Here is a 23,365-nt window from a genome sequence, read left to right as displayed (position 1 = left end):
CTCACTTCAATAATTAAAACATGTAACATTTCAGACACAATCCCTGCCAACGTTTCTTTTCCAGCTTTTTCTAAATACCATGTAGAAGTGATCCACGTATTCAATCACAAGCTTCAACAAGGAAAAGACAAAAAAAAAAAACAACTATTAATCTTTCTTTATTCCATGAAATAAAAGGTAATACATGGAGACTCAACTTTCTAGGCCACAAACCAACACGGACACACACACACACACACACACACACACACACCCCTACACCCCTACACCTGTCAAATCAACCTCTCTACACATTTACTCAGCTCTCAGTGCTGTTCTGTGATTTCAGCAGTTTCTACTGCTCTGCACCAGAAGGAGATAGGCCTTGTGCCAGCATTTAAGGACAGACTCTGAAAATGGCTAAATTTAGCTCATTTAACATTGCTTCACACATTAAAAAGAAAGGCAACATATGTCACTGTACCACAGTCATTCAAGGATAAAAATATAATTACTTGCTTTATTATTTAAAGTTTTTTTTACACATTTAATATTGATTTACTTATTGTTCACCTTATTCAATAGTGGGATTGTTTTCTGATTGTGTAAAAAGAAAATGTTAAGCCTATTTCTACATAACTAGCTACTTTTTAATCTTCTGCATCAATGCTACTCAAAGTGTGGTCCAGGGTGCATGTCAGGTCCACAGGCTTTTCTTGTCTCTTGCTCTATGTTTTCAATAAAGAAATGCAATTCATTAGTTAGAGAGAGAAAATAAAACAAACTTCATGTGGATCTCCTTAGCCAGGGTTCCATCTCTTGGCATGCAAAGTGATTGGATAAAATACACTGACCTTTGGGAGTTCAGTGCACTTCACCAATCATTTAGTAGAAAGCCTGTGAATATAAAGGAGGGAATGGATGATCACTGGCTGGCTGGGGACACAGCTACTGAAGTGTGAGGCAAATTTATTATCATTAATTCAATGGTGGATTTACTGGGGCAGCTAATGTCTTCCAGTCTGTGCTCAGTGCATTTTTTCCTGGCAAATTATTAAGTACTGTAGTCACTAAATAATGGCTTAGAGGTAGGGAGTGCATTGGGAATTTACAGTGGGTTACCCTTTATGGTTCTGACAGCAGCGAGCTGAAACATGAACTTGGTCTATTGTTTATACATCTATCTGATCAGAAGCAGATGAGGTTCAGTCATACCTGTGGCCATAATTGATAGTTGCGCGCGTGCGTGCAGGGGGCATTGCTCTCAACTGTCCCTGCTCTTACCTTATGCTTTGATGAGTTCCTCACAAGATTTGTGGTTTTCTGGCAAATTGCTGTAGGCTGATGTCTCTAAATAATAAAAAAAAATGTAAATAATTTTCATTCTTCTGAAAAAGCTTACAAATGTAAACTCTGCTGCTATTGTAGTGACTTTCTAAGTATACAATGCAATATTTAAAATCTGTTCCTGATTCTTTGGGGGGGGGGGGGTAAGGTGACGTGATCTGTACATGCATGACAGCAACAACTTTAAATATATGATTCTGGCCATGTATTATTTCAGTTTAACCCCAATTTAACACCAGAGTGGTGCACAGGAAGTAACTATTCTGTTTTGGAGGAAGGGAGACAGGCAGGATTTCCAGGATTGCCTTTTTGTATCCCTGTAAGCATTTGTTATCTTGGTTTATTGGTAGATGCTAATTTTGATAGCTCTGAACACTAAATGTTGGACAAGTTTTCTTCCTTGAAAGAAAATATTTCTTCCTTTGGTCAAGATTTCTCTTACGACCATAACTAGATCAAAAGAATGGAAAAAAGTTCTACAATGCACCTCAGTGCATCTATAACCCCCATGGATTCTGGGGCCTTGCGGCCTAAAGAACCCAAGTTTGATTCAGTTATTTCAGTGTAGTCTTAGCACGTCTTGCACATCAGCTTAAGACAAGTTGTAAAAACACAGTAAAGTCACCCAGGTGGTGTGGTTTCTTCACTAATTTTTTCAAACACTGTAGTCTGTTTACTGCAGTTATTTTAAGTAGTACAGGTCCACAGCAGATCACAAATAAAAATAACTGGCCTTCAACCAAGGACTGTTTCAGAAGCAGTTTTGTTCATGACAACTGAATATTTTCTCATACATAAATGGCTCCACCAGGTAGAGCCAAGCAAGCTAGTTTAGTCAGTACAAACTTTTCTGCATTAACAGACACACACAGTCTGTATTCAGTCACACTACTACTACTACTGTTTAATGTATCATCCCTTGTAACAGCTTATTTCTGAGACAGTCAGCAGCAACTGTGTCCACAGCTGGCTTTCACTTCCTCTCTCTCTCAGAATCTGTGCTGATATACAGTACAGTTCTGCAATAGGCCACAAGATGGCAAACATACAACCTCCTACACTACCTACCACTTTTCTAAGGCTTGAATGGCTCATCTGGTTTAGGATTACGCTTTCCTGTTACCTTCTTGCTGCACACCTTTAAACCGCTCTGTATTTGTCAGAACACAGACTTCAGCCCTTTCCTCAGAATCTGCTCTGCTATGAGCCATAACTGCTGAGCTTTCTGTGCACTGAACCACGGAGGGAAGGTCCCCAGTGACATGCAACTTCCGGGAAGGAGCATGTCACTGGTCAAAAAATCTAATCATAAGTACCAATGGATGCTTTGTACCAGTCAATACATCTCAAGGAGGGAGAGACAGGGTGCAAATTCATATAATTATCCAGTCCAATGCTCATGGCGTGATAAAAGCAGCCTCTTTGCAGAGGGAATTTATTCCCTCTTCATAAAGCTAGTGGGATAAAACAGGAGATAGAGATGTACAGTAATTATGCACCTAATAGTCTGCAGAATGCCACGGCGACCAAAAGTAAACATAAAAGCTTGTAGAACAGAATTCAGCAGACTCTGTTCCCTAGTCTGTGTGCATTCAGTGTTATTTAATTTCTCCTCTGTTGTAACTTTCTTAGTGTTTAGAAATATTCAAGTGTCCTCACTTCTCAAAATGAATATACTAAATGCTAGCTTTAGTATCAACAGTACAATACCACAGCAAAAGTTTCTGTTGTGACTCTCAGCATGGGTGCCTCCAGTGAGAAGTTTGCATATCCTCCTTATGTCCACATGGGTTCTTTCTGAGTGCTATGGTTTTTCTCCTACCTCAAAACCACATGCAGTAGGTGAACCTGTATTCTCCAAATTGTGCATGCGATTGTGTGCTCTGTACAGACCAGTACCATGTCCAGAAAAGGTTTTAATGCTTCATACCCACTGACTATCAGGACAGGCTCTGGTCTCCCTAGAATCCTGTAAAGGATAAAGCAGATTATCAGAAAATGTATGCATGCAGATTTGTTCCCTATATAAGTAGGAAAAATTGAATTACCGGGGGAACTCTATTACTCCCCTACCAATAGTTAGCTTAGTAAGAACCCATGAACCTCAGGTTTCAGTATCCATTACATTAGACACCCACCCAAGAGAACAGTAATTCTGAAGAGAGCAGTGCAGCTGAGAAGGTACATTACCTAGGTAGGCCATGTACAAAACAGACAATACAGAATGAATGCCATGCCTGCTCACTGCATGCAATTTACACCTGCTGTATTTTACTTTGTGAATCTGTGGCTAGCTTGGGAGAGTAATTTTACTTATTCAGAATGTAAACTATTTCACAATGCAGTATGGCTACATTTCTACTACTACAAGACACTTATCTGTACATCCTTTTGTGTGGTGGGTACAAATTAATGTGATAACTGACCGTGTAAATTCACATGCTGCACAGCATCTGCCAACAGTATAAATGAATTTCCAGTTTCATAAAAGTTAGTTGTTGTAAACTCATCCCCAAGGCAGAGAGGGAGGAAGACCACACTATGACGCAGACAACAAGAGCTCAGTTAGTGGTTTGGGCATTGGTGGAGTCATGTCGGGGGGTGGATGGAAAGGAATGGCTGATGCCAGTTCACCTATCTAGAGGGTGGGAGGTGTCCCTGCTCACTGCAATACAGACACCTAATGAAGGAAAAGGTGTACAGTTTGTAGCAGACAGGCTACTCTGATGGTCGTTTTGCCTGGATGTTGGCCTCTCACAATGGACTCCTGCCCCATGCAGAAATGAGTGGGTCAACTGACTGCAGGCAGCTGATTACTGGTAGACATTGGGAAATAAAAAGATGAAAAATGTATAAATAAGTGTTGCGATTTACACCTTCTGCTATAACTCAAAGCTGGCAGGTTGAGAAGCATGCCTGAATGACCTGCTCTCCATGATAATTACATGGTTACATCTGTTGCATAAAACATGGTCCACCTCTACTTCTAAGGCTGAAGTAGGCAGGAATACCAATGAGCTGTAAGACAGAAAAACAAAGTGCTGCCCTTTCTGATGATGGTCTGGTAACAATAATAATAAAACAAAGTACACGTTTACATACAGTAGTTTGGTTTATATGCACCTTGTTCAGTTTTTTTATTATTATATTTGCAATGCAATGCAGTTTAGAGAACATTACAGCTGTCATCACTTGGTGGTTTGACGTTTGAACTTCAGTATGAAATGACTATCACTGCAACTTTAAACATTTACATAGCAGCATTCTAATAATATAAGCATATACAGAATTTCTCCAAATGCTTATGAAGTTATATTTTCAATAGTACTGTATATAGAGAATGCATCCCAATGTATCAGTCCAATGAAAGACTCATCCTTCCATATTTATTATTTACACATGCACTTTTACTTTGTAGTATAAAACATTTTGAACAACACCTGCCAAGTACATTACCAAAAAGTATGATGGTTTTGATTTGTAAATACTCTATTAATGTTTGTATTCATAAAAGAAAAGTTGAAGACTAAGTTACTGTTTTTCCAAATGTTTGGAATACAGTATGCAGGTAGAAATCATACGCGAAGTACACGTGTATTCATGAAGACAGCTTTATTTAGTATTAGTCTGCTAGACTCTTTTTTCCCAAATTTACTGAATTCTGAAACAATTATTACATTCAGGGATAGCTATACAACTCTTGGCATGCCCGACAATAAGCACCAATGTAAGTGTTTCTTCAGCAGTGCATGAGACAAACAAGCAGCGATGCTTTTGCTGCTAACTTGATGGTCTGGTCTGGATTTGAAGAATTAGCTCAAGCCATACATATGTGTAAAGGCAGCATTTACAAATAGGTTATCAGAATGATACCCACAATGCTCACTGTTGATCAGCCTCATCTTTGCAAACCTCAACTCTGCTGCTTGCTTCCTGCCTCCCATTGTTTCTTCTTTAATTCTGACTTGGCTCTCACCTCTGAAGCTACCCATCAGGACTGCCTAATGATGACTTATCCTCAACACTCTCAACTTTACCTCAAAATTTTAGTAATATAGGCTTCTTTAGTAATTACAGAAAAGCATAAACATCAGAATACTATTTCCAACAGTTTTGAGGACAGCTGATATTCATCTACCATGGTAAAATTAATGAATTTACCTTTGCTGACTGGGTTAGTCCCACCAGACCAGCAGTCTCTTTTCAGGGGAGCCCTTAAGTGGTATCAATACTGACTGAGGGAATTTTTTTAGGACACTGGGGAACATCCTTTAGCCTTTTTTTTTTTTTCGACGAGTGCCATGGGATCTTTTTCATTCACGTGAGCTACCAATAATTCAGGCAAATGGGACCTCCGTTTAATGTCTCATCCAAAGGACAACACACACATGAGTGCAACCCCCCCCCCCCCCAATGTTGCACTACAGTGTCATTCATGGAAAATTACTCCAATCACATGGGATGGGAATAAAACTCACAGCCTACTGACTTTCCAGCACAAAAAATGAGATTGCTACCTATTAAATCACTGACACTTAAAAAGGTATCCTGGCAATCCCACAAATGGTCAGATATGATCAGAGTACTACTCTGGTAAAGCAATGTACAATAAAATCAATAACAAAAAAAGATGCAACTACTCCCCATGAGGGTACTGAACCCTGGTCTTTACTGTGGCAGGCAAGGATACTCACCACTAGATCAATGAAGAAAACAACTTTTCTCTTTAGACACACACACACACACACACACACACACACACACACACAAAAATGCAGCTCCTGAAATGCAAATGGCCATCATATTCTTTGCTTGTTGGCAGAAGTGGGAAAAAAATCTGGTTTAAACCTTTGGGCTTTTGGGGCAATGCAGCAATTGCCTCGTGTATACAGACAGCCTTCTCCTACTACCACCCAACACTACAACCTGTGAGAGATGCACTTATATAGCCAAATTGGAAGCAAAGCTCTCTTCACCCAAGACTGGACTAGACAGTCAAGAGGAGAGGGTAAACACTTGCACCCCACCATACTCATCACATAGTCGCTCAAAACCTACACCACCAAAACACACACACAGAAACACAAAACACACATTCACGGAGGCTCTCAAAAAAAATCTGCCCAAGCAAGAGAGAGACCTCCAAAGCAGAAATGCAAGCAACGTCCACCCCCCCCCCCATAGCCCACAAACTCAGTGTGCCACTCAACCACAACCCATAAGATAAAACAACGTACATAACACTTTAGTCATAAGTGACTCTACAGTCAGGCACACTGATTTTCCACAAACCAGGCTAAACAAGGAGAAAATTACTGTCAGATGCCTGTTGGGTGCCAGGATCCACCACATAATGCATGCACTCAGGTCACTCCACAACAAGTACAAATATGACTCTGTCACTGACCATGTTGGTGTGAATGACCTGAGATGTACCTCCCTGGACTACACGAAAAAAGACATGGAGGAGCTCTCCGATCTTGAAGCCCAGGCAGGTATGACCCTAGCCCTGAGTAGCATCCTGCCATCACCCAGAATGATACCACAGTACAAGGACAAAATGATTGACTTCAACAATTGGCTAGGCTTCTGGTGTCATTCTAAAGGGATCCAGTATCTGTCTGCTTAGAATGACATGATCGACAGACCACGATGCTTTGCCAGAGATGGCCTGTACCTGTCGCCCTTGGGATTCCAGATACTGGCTAAGGCTCTTGCCAACCCTATAGTGCCTTTTTTAGGCAAGGCTCAAATGACATTCTCCAATGTAACAGGTACAAGCAAGCAAAATCTGAGGGCAATTTTACTCAATGCTAAAAGTCTAAACCTCAAAATGTACTTACTCGAGGTACTCCTTAAATTGGAGAACATCGACATCTGTGCAGTGACAGAGACCTGGTTCAAGGCTCCAGACAGCACCCCTGCATTACTAGGCTATAATTCATACCACACCTTTCGACCACCTAACCTGGACCGAAACACTAAAGGCGGAGGTGTGCCCATATTCATTAAGGATATCCACACCTCCCAGGCTAGTTGCTCAGCATAATGCATCCGAGATTATCCATGGGCAACTAACTCTGGGCAAGACCACAATCCAAACTGTAGCTTGCTACAGATCCCCCACCATGGGGCAGGATTCCCACTCCTCATTTCTTGATACACTGGAAAATATTAGGGTACAACCCAACACCCTAATAATGGGCGATTTCAACTACCCTACCATTAACTGGGAAAACTACTCATGTACCAACTCTTTTGTTCAATGTTTTCTGGAATTCATAAATTCCAATGTCTTGGATCAGCTTATCCACACCCCCACCAGGGACAGCAATATTCTAGACCTGGTCATTACCAACATGGGTGACCGGTGTTCCACACCAGAGGTCAATTTCTTGTTGGTCAGATCCGACCACAAGCTAATAACCTTAGACATCCACATCCCACCCCCACCCGCCATTAGGGAAACCACTGTAAAAAATTTCTCCAAAGCCAGCTTCACCCTTCTTAAGACAGAAGTGGCAAACTTCACGACACCCATGCAGATGGACAATAGAGGAATGACTGCTGAATCCTACACAAATGCACTTTATAGACACTTACAAGACTGCATGGACCATGCTATCTCTAACAGAACCAAGATGCTATCCTCCAAAAAAAGGAAACCAATCTGGTGGTCGCCTGCCATAAACAAACTCTACAACAGTTGAAAGAAACCGCTGCAAAAAAAAAAAAAAAAAAAAAAAAAAAAAAAAAAAAAAGAGTAAAACCCTATGCATGGAGGAACTCCCTGGTCAGCCTGAGTAAGAAGCTGAGATCCTTCATAAAATCCTCCAAAGCTAGTTATGAAAACAAAATCGCCACTGTTTTTAAAGACAACCACAAAGCATTCTATAGCTATGTCAAGAATCTCAATGACAGCCCTCAGATCTGCTCTGAGTTACAGCACAATGGCATTAAATATACAGATATTGCCAGCATCCTGGCAGATAGGTTCAGTGCTAACTTTACCCCCCTCTCACCCCCTAATGGGCCCATCTCTATACCGGAAGAATGCAAAGTTCCTGTAATTATGGCTGCACAGGTAAATACCACACATTCAACAAACACAAGAACATAGCATCCATGGGACCTGACAACATCCCAGGCTGCATTCTACACAAACTACAGAACAAATTGGCACCCCACCTAAGTATCATGTTCAATCATAGCCTCATCTCAGGCTTTGTGCCCATTGAATGGTGCACAGTGATGGTTATCCCAGTCCACAAAGGAGGAGCCACCACGGACCCCAGGAACTACTGCCCCATTAGCCTGACGAGCATGGTCTGCAAGGGCATGGAACGTATCATCATGGAACTTATAAACAAAGACATTGGTAATCTCCAAACTCTGGACCCCACCCAGTTCGGGTTTATAAAAGGCAGATCATGTCTCCTAAACCTGACAGACTTCTTTGAAGCAGTCACCAAAGACATAGATGAGGATAAGGTGGTTCACGCAGCCTATCTAGATCTCACCAAGGCTTTCGACACCACCCCCCACGTTGGAATTACAGATAAACTCACAAAACTAGGTATAAATCCCTATGTGACAAGATGGGTTGCCAAATGGCTCACTGACAGAACCCACACTGTGAAAGCAGCCGACTCCAAATCCAACTTCAAACCAGTGACAAGTGGAGTAGCACAGGGTTCAGTCCTGGGTCGTCTCATGTTTGGTATCTACTTCTCTGAAGTACAGGCTAACACCGAAGGTCTTTGGCTAATGAAGTTCGCATATGACTGCAAACTAGGAGTCATAATCAAAACTCCTAACAATGTGGACATCCTACAAAAGGGCCTCAACTGAGACAGTTGCCTGGTGTCAAAGCCATGGCCTCAAGCTCAATGCCAAAAAGTGCATTGTCATCCCTTCTGGTAAAAACTCTGTACCCATGAACTACCACATAAGTGGTAGTCTACTTAACACTGAAAGTGTGATAAGAGACCTTGGGACACAGGTGGACATTAGTCTCTCCTTTGATAATCACATCGCCACAGTAGTCAGGAAAACCTTCCATGTGGCACACCTCATCACAAAAGGTTTCTCATCCAGGAAAAAAGAGGTCATTGTTCCCCTCTTCTTGCCACTCATTAGACCCATTATAGAGTACAGTGCCCCTTTTGGTATGTACCTCACAAGACATCTACAACTGGAAAGACCGCAGAAATACCTCACAAAGAGGATTACTGGCCTCAAACAGAAACCCTACACAGACTGTCTCAAAAAACTCCAGCTTTACTCTGTTGCATATCGCCTACTCAGAGGTGATCTCTGCCTAACATACAAAGCTATGTCAAACTCAGAGCTGCCGGACATGCTCCACTTAAAGAAATCCCAACCCCTCCATGCTACACGCTCTAGGGACCTAAACCTGGTCACCACAATAAACAGAACATGCTGGAGGGATAGATTCCTGTCCCAGAGACTTCCCATACTCTGGAACAAACTACCTATCTACATCAAACAAAGCTCCTCATTAGCACTCAAGAAAAATCTTGATGATTGGATGGGAAATAGGAAATCCACCCCGGGGATCACTTCTGTGGCTCGGCTAGACAGGGGCACAGGTACATAATTTTCTTGGGTGGCGAAAGCCAGGGTACCTTTTTGGCTAGGCTTATATAGGCCCTAGGGCCAATAGCCTAGTACCTACCTATGAACTACCTTTCCTTTCTGTTTCACAGATCTCTATTTTTTAAACAAAGCACTGAATCTCAATGCACTTCTGCCACCAAGCCCTGTTTATGGAAGGTCTTAATGATGTCTTTAATTAATATATCTTCCTAATCAAACTGTTAAATGCTTTAATTGGTAGGGAGACATTACAAGACATTAAACGCCACGTTCAACCAAAGCTCCACTGACTTGAATGGAATGCTGCTCTTATCAGCCTGGTTAATAAACAGGTAAACATTATTGTGCTGTTCCACAAAGATACAATAGAGTGATGGCTGAACAGCATGAGTTGAAGTGTTACAAAGAAAAGAAGCATGACAGACTTTTCCATTTTGTAAATGGCACTTATGCCTGATCTGTGCATCTACTGCACTGTGTGATCAATGGCTGTCCTCATTAACGATGCATACGTAAGCCTCCCAAACAGGAAGGATTCATAGGAAAACAAATCCCAAGCTATAAACCATACTTTCCCACCTCTGCCAGCAAGCACAGAATGTGATGATCTCCAAACTGCTCCTTCAGAATTTTTTTTTTTGGTCACAACTAGTAACAAAACAGAGATTTGTAAATTCTTCCATTTCAAGTAGAGAACACACACTTCCTTTTGCACACAGAGACACACCGAGAACACCCTGTTTATAATGACATGATGCAATCTCATCTCAGAGCTGCGGGCACACTAAAAAAAAAAATAAATAAATCTTACAGAATTTTTTCCCCCAAGTACCAGTTTTGCGTCCATTCACACTTGTGTTGGTTATGCATTGTAGAATTGGAGCACTCCTCCCCCCACCTTAAAACACAGACCAAGAACCACGTTAGAAAACAGCTGCATACACTTCAGTCAGTGTACTCCCAGTAATGCACTGCGAATAGCTAAATGACTCACGGGAATCACTGCACTGTTGCCTAGTAACAGTTCAAGTTGAAGAACAAATGTAAACGTTTCTTCAAGTTGTATGTTTAGCTTAATGGAATTTTGATTTAAGAAAGAATCAGGACTGGCAGAGGGTCCAAACAGTCCCAGAACAGTTCCACCTTAAAAAACAATGAATGTGTCACTTTATAATTATAGGCAAATACAAAAGTAAACTCTAAAGACATTCAGGACATGACTGGAACTAGTCAAATGAAGTCCTAAGAAGAAGCCAAAAGAAAGGCAGGACAAAAGTCTTAAAATTTACTCTGTGTACATACTTTAACCTGAATCGGTACAGCAAATGCGTATTTGTAGATGAGCATTACAACTCTGAAATAGTTACAGTAATGAAACATATTTCTGAAGCTAATACAAAAGCAATCTTGCCAAGATTTTTTTTTTTTTTTTACTCAGCTGACCAACCCTTGCCTGCATGGAACAGCAATGCACACAGCCTTCTCCATAATGGATTTTTTGCCTGTGGTAACGGTTTGATTGTTGCCACGGGGACAGGACCTTAATACTTAGCATGGCCTTACCATGGAAGTGAGTCCTTCAATGACAGACATGGTATAAGCATGACAGACCACATTTAGCCTTACTCACTAGATGAAGCATCAGAAATTCCCGAGTACACAGACGAGGCCTGGCAATGGCACATGTAAGCATGTTAACATGGTCTTCATAGAACACTACAGGAGGTACTGACACCACATAATTAACAATCTTCATATGACGGTGTAGAAGTACTTTTGTCATGTGCTTGTTAACATGGTCTTCATATAAACTGTGTAGAAGGCAATCACATCTAACACGTGTGAGAAAATGGTAGTCATGTTTCACTAAGATGCACTCGTGTATTAACATGACCTTTGTAAAACACCACTGGGCACTCACCTGTTACTGGATGTGCAAAGTTGTAGAACATTAAATCTACTTTAGTGATGTGTGTTAGTAAAATAGGCACTATTACTCAAAGTCCAAAAGGTACACTTGTAGGATCGGTCACACAATGCAAAAATGCTTTTTCACCAGTTTAATGTTGAAATGTTACTGGATGTGCAAAATTGTACAACATTAAATCATTAAATATGCCATTAAATCTACTTTAGTGATGTGGGTTAGTAAAATGGGCACTATTACTCATAAAGCCTGATAAAAAACAGAAAAGGATGAACAGCAGAAGAATTCTTTGCAGCAGAGAATTCTACCAAAATATCACTGTATTATCTTACTCATCCTTCACAAATAAAACGGCTACCGCGTCTGACAAATTTAGTTGGTCAATTCTTCCACTGTTCACATGTCTTTTGATCCATTTTAACTGACCATTACCAGCATTTGCTACTTGCAAACATTAAGCTATAGCAACGAATTTCCACTTTCTTTGGCATCACAGTCTTAAACTTCTTCCATTGTATTTCGTCTGCTAGTAATTCCATAAAATGACTATAAAGTGCAAAATTTCCATGCAAAAAAAAACAGTTTTTAAAATCAAAGCATTTCGTTTCTGACAAGTATGTTCAATAAAGTAATTTCTGCACTAAATTCTTGCACTTTAAAGTTATTTTATATGCTGTTTCTCCTTTTGGGTGTTTGTATCATATGTTAATAATTGCACCCTGTACTTAACACATTAATCTACCACAGATAATGGTGGAATTGACAGGGAGTATATACTGCAATATCCAAAACCAAAACATACGACAATTACTTACAAATAAAAAAGTTTATTAAATTACATCACTCTCCAGCACACTATCTACATGTCTTTAATGCATGTCTATATGCATGACAATCAGTTAAAAGTTATAAAACAGCATTCACATCTGTTCCAGCCATTTCAGCTTCCCTACCACAGTAAGACAGGGTAGAAATAAAGGTTAACAGTTTAAAAACGTCTTCTCCTTAAGAACACAAAGAAACGTTTTACTCTTGTGCCAAAGCTGTTGCAAATGTTGCAGCTCCTTAACAGATAAGTGCATGTATCTCTCATTTGTGAGTCTAAAGAACAGGTCAACACCCTCTCATCCTGGCTTGCAGCAACAAAAGTTCTTAAGAGATGCAGCAGAATATCAGCCTACAGCGGAGCCTAGATGGCAAATGCGAACGGTGAATTTTGAGAGCTGAATAACTAGTATAATAATATAAGAAACTTTTACTATTTTCAAGTTTAAAACATCAGAAATCTACAGATAAACTACTAAACTACATAAATATCAATTTTGGTGGAGATATACAAAACTTTTCCTGTCAAGTAACTTGGAGATATATTGAGTCACTGAATTTGAACAACTCGTGGAATTCTCATCCAGATGCTGCTTTGAAAAAAGGACTGCAATTGATGACATCTACCTTACAGGAACTATCTTTGAAGATGGATGGCTTTAAAAAATGATTTAAAAAACCTCAAATTAAATTCTCAAAAACAGACATACTCTTAAGGAACTATTACAGCAACACCATACAAAAATAACAAATATAGAGACGTCTCTAAATGACATTGAAGGGAGACACAGAGGAATAATTCCAGAAAGAACTTCTGCTTAAACAGAACACATGGCTGCTTAACAAAATAGATAACTTAGAAAACAGGGAAAGGAGAAACAACATAAGGATCTTTGGTCTGCCTGAAAACACTGAAGGAGAAGACATTATTTCATTCTTAACAACATGGATTCCTGAATTTGTAGACTTGAAAGAGGGACTTTCATTTGGGATTGAAAGGGGGCATACAGCACTGAGGAAACCTGTTTCTAACCCAACAAATACTCCACCTAGATCCACAGTTATAAAATTTCTTTCATTTCTGGACAAGGAACTAATATTAAAATCTGCTTAGAAAATCACCCTTAAAATACAATCAAAGCCTGATAAGGTTTGACAAAGATTATTCTTCCAGAATACTAGAACAAAGGAAAACAGTCTGGCCAATAATAAAACTGTTGAAACAAAACATTAAAACACAGCTGGCCTTTCTAGCCAAGATAAAAATATTTTTTGCCAATGAGATGAGAACCTTTAATGACTAAGAAGCTACTACACTCATCAAAAACAACAACATAGTGTCTATCCCAAAAGAAATGGAATGGATGGCCTCTACTCTTAAAAGAATAAAAGAAACAAATCCTTGGACTGATGCTAGAAAAAAAGAAAAAAAAAAACTGACTCCAAGATAGCTGTCCCAAAAAAATAACACTTACAACTACATCTCTCAAAGTATCAACTGATATGGTACATCATTTGTCATCTGTTTTTATTTTAAAAAAGGAGGGTTTCTTAAACAGCTGAGAAACAGTAATGATTTATTCAGAATGTTCAAAGAGCACAGTAATTCTTCAAAAACAAAGGTAGGTCAAGATGGGTTACTATTTACATTATATACAAGTCAGACAAAGCAATACATAATACAAACATAGAAGTTTCGATTCCCCTACTTGAACTCAATGAATACTTATCTCATTAATTTTTCATTGTTTGTACTTACAATAATTTAAGTAATTAACTAATTCAACAAGGTACCATTCATCAGAGTTCAGACTCAAATGTAACAAAGTAACATTGTATATAATAGTAGTAACAGTAGAGTGTTTTGAAAAAAAAAAAAAAGGTGTCATGGGGACTAATGCCTTCTTCAGTTAAAGTATGATTTAGAAATGTCATGTACATCCTGGTTGAATAATAGTAGCAAGCTCTTAGTACAAATGTCATCATTAGTCTGCCTAAATATAGTTAATATCAATTACGGCAGGTATCACAACTGTTTGATCAATCCTGATAAGGTGTGCATGAATGCAGCTGTTATATGTTGCCATTTTATTGTCCGGGAAGCTGTGAGTTGTGGCTTGTGATCAAGGTTTACTAATGCTTGTGTATTACGAAGAGAAATTTGGTGTTTTAGCCTGGATCCAGGGGAAGGGGGTGGATAGAACTGTGATTTGGGATATTTTGGCACAGAATAGTTTGTTTGTACATCTGCTGAGTGGGAGGAGGGAGGGCTGGAGGAGTGTGTTGTCTCTTGTTGTGGCGGCTTGTTGGGAGTTTTTTTTTTTTTATCTGTTTGCTCTCTGTTCTTTTCCAGGCTGCTGCCTTACTGAACGGGAGGGAATTTGGGCTTGAAGTTGCAGTGAAGTGAAGCTTTGCTTCAGGTTTATTGTAAGCCTCTGGTATGCAGTACACAGACACAGAAACAGATGCTCCAAGGTTGCTATGGTAATGAAGACAGAGTGACGATAATGCTTAACAGCTCTGAGGAGCATCCAAAATGATTCTCGGCAATGAAGTCTTTGGTTTTAAAAAAATATATATATAATAAAAGGGCTGTTTTAAACCACATGTACACATATTGATGGTCTCCCAAAACTTCATTTAGCTCATTAAGTTGATTCTTGATAAAAAAAAAAAAAAACTCACAATAGTTATGTAATGTATGATTTTAGTAAATCTAGACATAAAATATATAATAGTCATATAAGATCAAGCAGACTGCTGAATTTCGATATTAAAGACATGATTTAATAACATGGGCTTGTGTATAATGACACTACTGTCTTAACTTGTCATAAATGACAAACTGTACTGAATATCAACGGGAAGCATGATGACTTTCTCATATAGGTAAATGTGCATAACAAATCATAATTGCTTTAACTTAAATTGTGGTTTTGTAACACATGTTGACGATACATAATACTTAAGCTGTTACCAACGTAACTAATGTTTTATGCATGACATCAAACTGATAAAGTTGTTCAAGGGAAACAATACTGCCTTTTTTAGGCAAGGCTCAAAAGACAAACCCGCCTCCATAAACAACAATAATGTACAAAAACGGAGGGTAATGCTGCTCAACGCCAGAAGTCTAAACCTCAAAATGCACGCACTCGAGGCTCTCCTTAGTATGGAAGAAACTGACGTATGTGCAGTGACAGAAACCTGGTTCAAGGCTCCAGAGAGCACCCAAGCACTACCAGGCTATAACTCCTACCATACCTTTTGGTCCCAAAACCAAGACCGGAACACAAAAGGAGGGTGTGTGTCCATATTCATCAAGAACACCCACACCTCCAGGCTAGTAGCACAGCACGCGGAATCTGAGACCATCCAAGTGCAATTGACAGTGGGTAAATTGACACTTCAATTTATAGCTTGCTACAGATCTCCCACCTTGTCTCAGGACCCTCACGCAGCATTCCTGAGAACATTAGAAAGTATGAAGATTCTACCCAACACCATGCTATTGGATGACTTCAACTATCCAAACATTGACTGGGAAAACTACTCAAGCTCAAACACCCTAGCCCAATGCTTCCTTGAGTTTATAAACTCAAACGCCCTGGAACAGCTGGCCACCACTCCCACAAGAGGTGACAACATACTGGACCCGGTCATCACCAACATTGGGAACCCATGTTCCACACTTGAGGTAAACTCGTCATTGGTAAGAACAGATCACAAACTAATCACACTGGACATCCACATCCCGACCGCCCCCGCCCCCCCCCCCCCACAGTGAAGGAAATCAAGGTAAAAAACTTATCTAAAGCCAACTTCACACTCCTCAAGACCGAGGTGGGAAGTTTCAAAGCTCCCACTCAAATGGAAACTGATGACCCATCGGCAGAATCCTTTACAAGCGCATTCTATGAACACCTTCAAGAATGCATGGACCAAGCCATCCCAAGTAAAACCAAGACCAACTCCTCAAAAAAGAGGAAGCCAGTCTGGTGGACCCCGGCCATAAATAAACTTTACAACAGAAGGAGGAAACTCCTGCAAGATAGAACAAAAACCCAAAAGAAGAAGGCATCTCTGATTAACATCAGTAAAAAACTGCGCTCCCTCATTAAATCATCCAAGGCCAACTTCGAAAGAAAAATAGCCAATGACTCTAAGGATAACCACAAGGCCTTCTTTAACTATGTCAAGAGTCTAGGGGCAAACCCTCAGATATGCTCCGAGCTAGTGCATAATGGCCATAAATACAATGAACCAACCGACATTGCCAACATCCTGGCTGACATGTTCAGTGCAAACTTCACCCCCCATCTCCACCAAAGGGGCTATCACCCATCCCAGTAGAATGTGGCGCTCCAGATATCTCAGACACACAAGTAAAGACAGCCCTTGCAAAGGCCAAAAACACAGCATCAATGGGACCAGATGGTATCCCAGGTTGCGTCTTACACGAGCTTCAAAATGAACTAACCCCCCATCTCAAAACACTATTCAAACTCAGCCTCTCTACAGGCTATGTACCCAAAGAATGGCGTACAGCAACAGTCGTACCACTCCACAAAGATGGTGCCACAACTGACCCTGGGAACTATCGCCCTATAAGCTTGACTAGCTTGGTCTGCAAAGCCATGGAACGCATCGTCATGGAGCTCATTAACAGGGACATTGGAAACATCCAGACACTGGACCCCACCCAGTTCGGCTTTGTTAAAGGCAGATCTTGCCTCCTGAACTTGACTGACTTCTTCGAAACAGTCACCAAGGCCATAGATAAAGGGAAGGTGGTCCACATAGCATATCTGAACCTCGCTAAGGTGTTCACCACCATCCCACACTCAGGAATCATAAACAAACTCACCAGCTTAAATATCAACCCCCATGTCATGAGATGGGTTGCCAATTGGCTCTTAGACAGAACCCACATGGTAAGAGTGGCAGGCGCCATGGCTGACTCTAAACCAGTCACAAGCAGAGTCCCACAGGGGTCAGTCTTGGGACCCCTCCTGTTCAGTATATATTTCTCTGAAGTACAGGCAAATGTGGAGGGACTGTGGCTAACCAAGTTCGCAGATGACTGTAAATTGGGTGCAATAATTGACTCTCCAGTTGACATAGACATCCTGCAAAAGGGTCTCTCAGAGACAAACACCTGGTGTCAAAGTCACGGCCTCAAGCTAAATGCCAAAAAATGCATGGTAATCCTATTTGGGAAAAACAAAGTACCTACAAACTACCACATAGATGGGAATCCACTAAGTACAGAAGAAGTAATTAGGGACCTGGGTACCTAAGTAGATCGCATGCTTTCCTTTGAGAACCACAGCCAAAATGGTCAGGAAATCTTTCTATGTGGCACACCTGATCACAGAGGATTTCTCATCCAGATCCAAGGAGGTGATTGCGCCCCTTTACTCCTCACTCATTAGGCCCATAAAAGAGTACAATGCCCCATTTGGGATGTAACCTCACTAGACACCTGCAACAACTAGAAAGACCACAGAAGTACCTCACTAAGAGGATTAAGGGCCTTAAACAATTACCCTATGAAGCACAACTAAAAAAACTCCAGCTCTTCTCAGTCGCTTACCGTCTGCTCAGAGATGACCTATGCCTGACCTATAGGGCCATGTCAAACCCTGAACTAATGGACATGCTTCACCTCAAAAAAATGAGATCCCTCAGAACCACTCATTCTAGTGACTTGAACCTATGCACAACAATAAACAGGACATACTGGAGGGATAGATTCCTGTACCAGCGACTCCCCTCACTCTCGAATAGAATCCCAATCCATATTTAACAGAGCTCCTCTCTGACCCTCTTCAAGTGGAATCTTGATGAATGGATGGGTAATCTTAAGTACTACCCTGGGATCACTTCAGTAGCCCTGTTAGACAGAGGCCCAGGTTACTAGTCTAATGGGGAGGCAAAAGCCATCACTCTGTGGCTAGGCTTATAAATGCCCCTGGGCAGATAGCCTAGTACTTACCTATGAACCTATGAATAGAAGCCTGAACTAGGAATGTCACAGAATGTAGCAATCGCAATCTGAACGAACAGTATTAAATTGACAATAATCACTCAGTTTAACCTTTGCTGATTATACAAAATAGAATGTTGCCATTTAAATCTAAAATCTTTCAGTATATGCCATAAAATGGCAATTTATGAATATGGAAAGAGAACTTGTAATCATTAATCACAATAAGTGAATTTGTTGTTTTTAACCTATAAATTCACTCATTTTATAATAAGAAACAACAGATATGAAACTCTGTGTGTGTAGGGAATGGGGGGAAGACGGATGCACTAATTAAAATGCACCAACTTTCATCAGTGTTTACATAAAACAAACTTGATGCTTTAAATAAGTTAGCAACAAAGTGATTATAACTTCTGATATACCCAGTAAAATATATTGTATTATAAACAGGTATAAATATTACCATCTATCCATATTAAGTAATAAGTTTTGAAAGACTTCATCAATAAGGGTGAAAATGTTAAATAACTGTGTGCTATAACCTTTTACTGAGGTTTTATATATGAGACATCCTACTTTACTATGACTGAATTGCTTATCACCTATCTTTCATTTAAATATTAACTGCTTATACAATAAGTAGACATTTATATTGAATAAGAATTATGTCTAATCTACAATAGTACTATATCGGTTCAAAATAATATAAATATTGCTTATTCCTATTATAAATATTCTCCATATAATAATTAAATTTATGGAGCTTAGATGTTCTGAATTGTTAAAGTATGAATGATAATCTGATGGACTTAGGTTTATCAGAGTAGGGATGATTTTCATTCCATGGCTAGTGCGGATCTTAGTTTTGTTAACATTTATTCATTTAAATTTATTTCACAAAAACATTTTTAGTATGCCTGACCAAAACATTACTTTATTGATAAACACTAGAAGTATAAAACTGATAATTTCCTTTAAAAGCTCAAACATATACTTTATTAAACATTTTCCTCTGATAACTATAGTCACAATAAAACAAAAAATACATAGTCGAAATAACATAAGATAGATTTAACTTTATTATCTTTAAATGCCAATGGCTTAAACAATCCTAGCAAAAGATCAAATCTACTGAAATATTTAAAACTGAACAAAGCACAAATTGTCTTTCTTCAAGAAACTCATTTCAAAAGAAATGACAATTACAAATGGAATCCCAAGGGATATAGGATATTGGCGCAATCCACTTATATGACAAAGACAAAAGGGGTAACAATTTTATGGAAAACAAATGTGATTAACCCAGAAATCATTTATAAGTATGAAGATAAAGAAAGCCTTATGGCATTAGTAATAGTTAAATATAACAACAGACTATGGACCTTAGCCAATCTATACTACTTCCCAGGCATTGGATCAGGAACTGTTAAAAAACACTTGGATTTCATTTCCAATAATTATAAAGGCAACTTAATATTAGGAGATTTTAACTGTACATCTGATATTTCTGAAACTACAAATAAAAGACTGCTGTGTACATCTGCTGTAGCAAAAGCTCTAAACAAGTGGATAGAATCATTTCATCTTGTAGATACTTTCAAATTTAAAGATGACAAATCTTTGTTTTTTCCCATCAAAATCACAGATTTGGTATCCAAACTAGAATAGATAAAATATTTGCTGCCCATGACTTACATTTTAAAATCATTAATTTCTCAATCACTCCCAGCCCGTTTTTAGACCACAATTCATTGATACTAAAACTTGGGTCCAAACCATTAATCTTAAACTCCAGAATTCCAGCATATATAACAAATTAGAGAGTTCAAACCCTTGTTGTTATCTGAATTACAGTTCTTCTTAGATATTAATTACACCACTGAGATAAATACAATAATGATATGGGACTCATTAAAAGCTTACATATATGGAAAAACCTTAACTTGATAAAAAAAAAAAATCAGAGAATGAGATTCGGAATTATTAGATCTACAATCCAAACTTTTGTCAGTAAAAGCTGAAAAAAATCAAAATCGTTTGGAGATGAAAAAGAAAGTAGAAGTATTAAACAATAAATACAATGAAATTCTAACACATAAAACTAGTTTAGCTTTAGAAAAACTAAAAATTAATACCTTGGCCACTTCTCCCAAATATCTACATAATTTATCCACAAGAATCAAAATACAATCAAAAGTTAATAACATCAAAAGTATCTTCCATGAAAAGAAAGGGAAAAATGTCTTGGATACAGGTGACATTCTTGATGCCTATATAAATCACTATATGGAACATTTCCAAAAAGAAAATAAACATATCTATCAATTAAATCTAGATGGAAAATGTTCTAATATAAAAAAAAAAAACAGGAAAATTAAAACTATATCTGCAAGCACCCATATCCTACGAATAAATTACAGATACAATAAAAGAGGGTAAAATAATAAAGCTCCAGGTATAGATGGCATAATTATGGAAATATATAAACTTTTTCCTTCAAAAACAATATCCGTTTTCCATAAAACTCTATTAGAAATTCAGTCAGAAGCTTTAATACCACCCTCTTGGAAATATTCCTTAATCTCACCAATCCTAAAGGAAAACAAATCCCCAAACCTCTGTACCTCATATAGACTTATATCATTATTAAATAATGACTATAAGATATTTATGACAATATTAACTAACAGAATGAAAATACCACTATCCAAAACAATAAATAATGATCAAACTGGATTTATATATCATAGACACACACATGACAATATTAAAAGGATAACTTATCTTATAGGTTATATTAATAAAGAAAATAAACACTCATAACTGGCTTAGATATAGAGAAAGCCTTTGATTCCCTAAATTGGGACTATTTATTCACAATTCTGGTGTTATTTGAATTTCCTCCTTCCTTTGTTCATCTACTAAAGAACATATATACAAATAATTTAGCATATGTTAAGCTAGGTCCTTTCACCTCTGAATCTATAACAAAGGGTATTAAACAAGGACGTCCCATGTCACCAACTCTATTTACTTTGGCTATTGAAATATTGGCAGATTCAATACGTAAGGATACAAAAATCAAAGGAGTAGATGTTTATGAACAATACAATTCTAAAGTAATGCTCTTTGCTGACGACATATTAACATTATCCAACAGAAGAGAGACATTAGAAGAATTAGATATTTTAATTGACACATTTTACAGGACTTCAGGATTCCATTTCAATAAATCAAAATCAAAACTTTTATTTTTAAATAAAAAAAAGAATTGCAGACAAAGGGGAATCACATTATAGGGAAACAAGAATCTACCTTAAAATATCTAGGAATTGAGTTAGGCAAGGATAATAATGAATTGGTCTCAAAAAACTACAATAATACCATCAATACAATTAAAATCTCTGTGGAAAAGTGGAACAAAATAATATTAACATTTGAGGATAGACTACAGTTAATAAAAATGATTTTACTACTCAAGATTCTGTATATAGCTTTGGCAATACAACTGTTACCCAAAAGAAATATACTCAAAGAAATAAACTCATGCCTAATAAAATTTTTATGGTTTCCCAAAAGAAACAGGATAGCTTTAATATATCATATCAGACCATGGAAACAGGGAGGATTCAACTTTCCTGATATAGAAACATATATACATGCATCAATAGCTAAAACAATCTCAGATTCGATAAATCCAAATTATTCTGCAAATTTGAAAGAATTACTAACTGTAATATCAATAAATTAATCTGATTTACAAGAAACATTTCAAACCAATAAAAACAATTTGCCATGGCACATATGTATTAATATGCAATATAACATAACTAAGCCCACTAAAATTCATATGATTAATTATTACATTGACTCATTTAGGAAAATTATTAATGGAAATATAGACTTAAAAATCGGACTTGATCTTTTAACACCATTCATAGTTACAAAGAGCCATCCACATAAAACATACAGAGAAATAATTAATTCCTGGGAACAGAAAGGATTTGTTTGTTGGTTTCAATGTATCAAAGAACTAAACGTTCTGGATATGCAAACAATAGAAACAACATACAAAATTCTACAACAAGATTGGCTAACTATGCAAAGCATTCTGACTTTTTCGCAAGATTTATGCAGAATTAGTAATTAATTTAAAGAAATACCTAAACTTACGAAATACCTATATCAAATCATATATAATGATTATGACATGGGGAAATAGTATTTCAAAATGTTACAAGATATTGATAAATTATAAAACAACACCCAAATCCTCATATTGGAATTATATAACAAAAGGACACTCATTACAGCTAACTGAAGAAATTAAATCAAATATTTTATCAATAAAATATACATCCTTTACACAATTCTGGAAAGTTTTTAATTGGAAATGCTTACACAGAGCATTCTTAACTCTAGATAGTATTACTAAAATTAATTCTTCCACAAAGGGAATATGTTGGAGGTGTAAGCAAATACACAATGCAGACTGGAATCCCATTTTTTTCGACTATGTTAAAATTAAGCCATTTTGGAATGGTATTAAAAACTTTTTACAAGCTTTATTTAATGATTCGTCTAACTTATCTAAAGCTCTAGTATTATTAAACGTGTACGAAGGTCCTCATTTGAATGTGCCAAATATTTATCTAGTTTGGACAATACTTGCAATC

General features: G+C 38.1%; 1 protein-coding gene across 1 annotated transcript in view; it reads right to left on the bottom strand.

Annotated features, from left to right (window-relative positions):
- LOC122792184 (microtubule-actin cross-linking factor 1-like) overlaps nt 1-23,365 on the bottom strand; it is a gene marked incomplete in the record, with an annotated part of 3,579,694 nt that overhangs the window by 3,018,407 nt on the left and 537,922 nt on the right.

This window comes from Protopterus annectens, chromosome 1.part2 (assembly GCF_019279795.1).
Source record: "Protopterus annectens isolate FY-2018-M chromosome 1.part2, PAN1.0, whole genome shotgun sequence".
NCBI classification, from domain to species: domain Eukaryota; kingdom Metazoa; phylum Chordata; order Ceratodontiformes; family Protopteridae; genus Protopterus; species Protopterus annectens.
The sequence above is the reverse complement of the archived record's forward strand: the minus strand, read 5'-3'. Positions and strand labels throughout refer to the sequence as shown.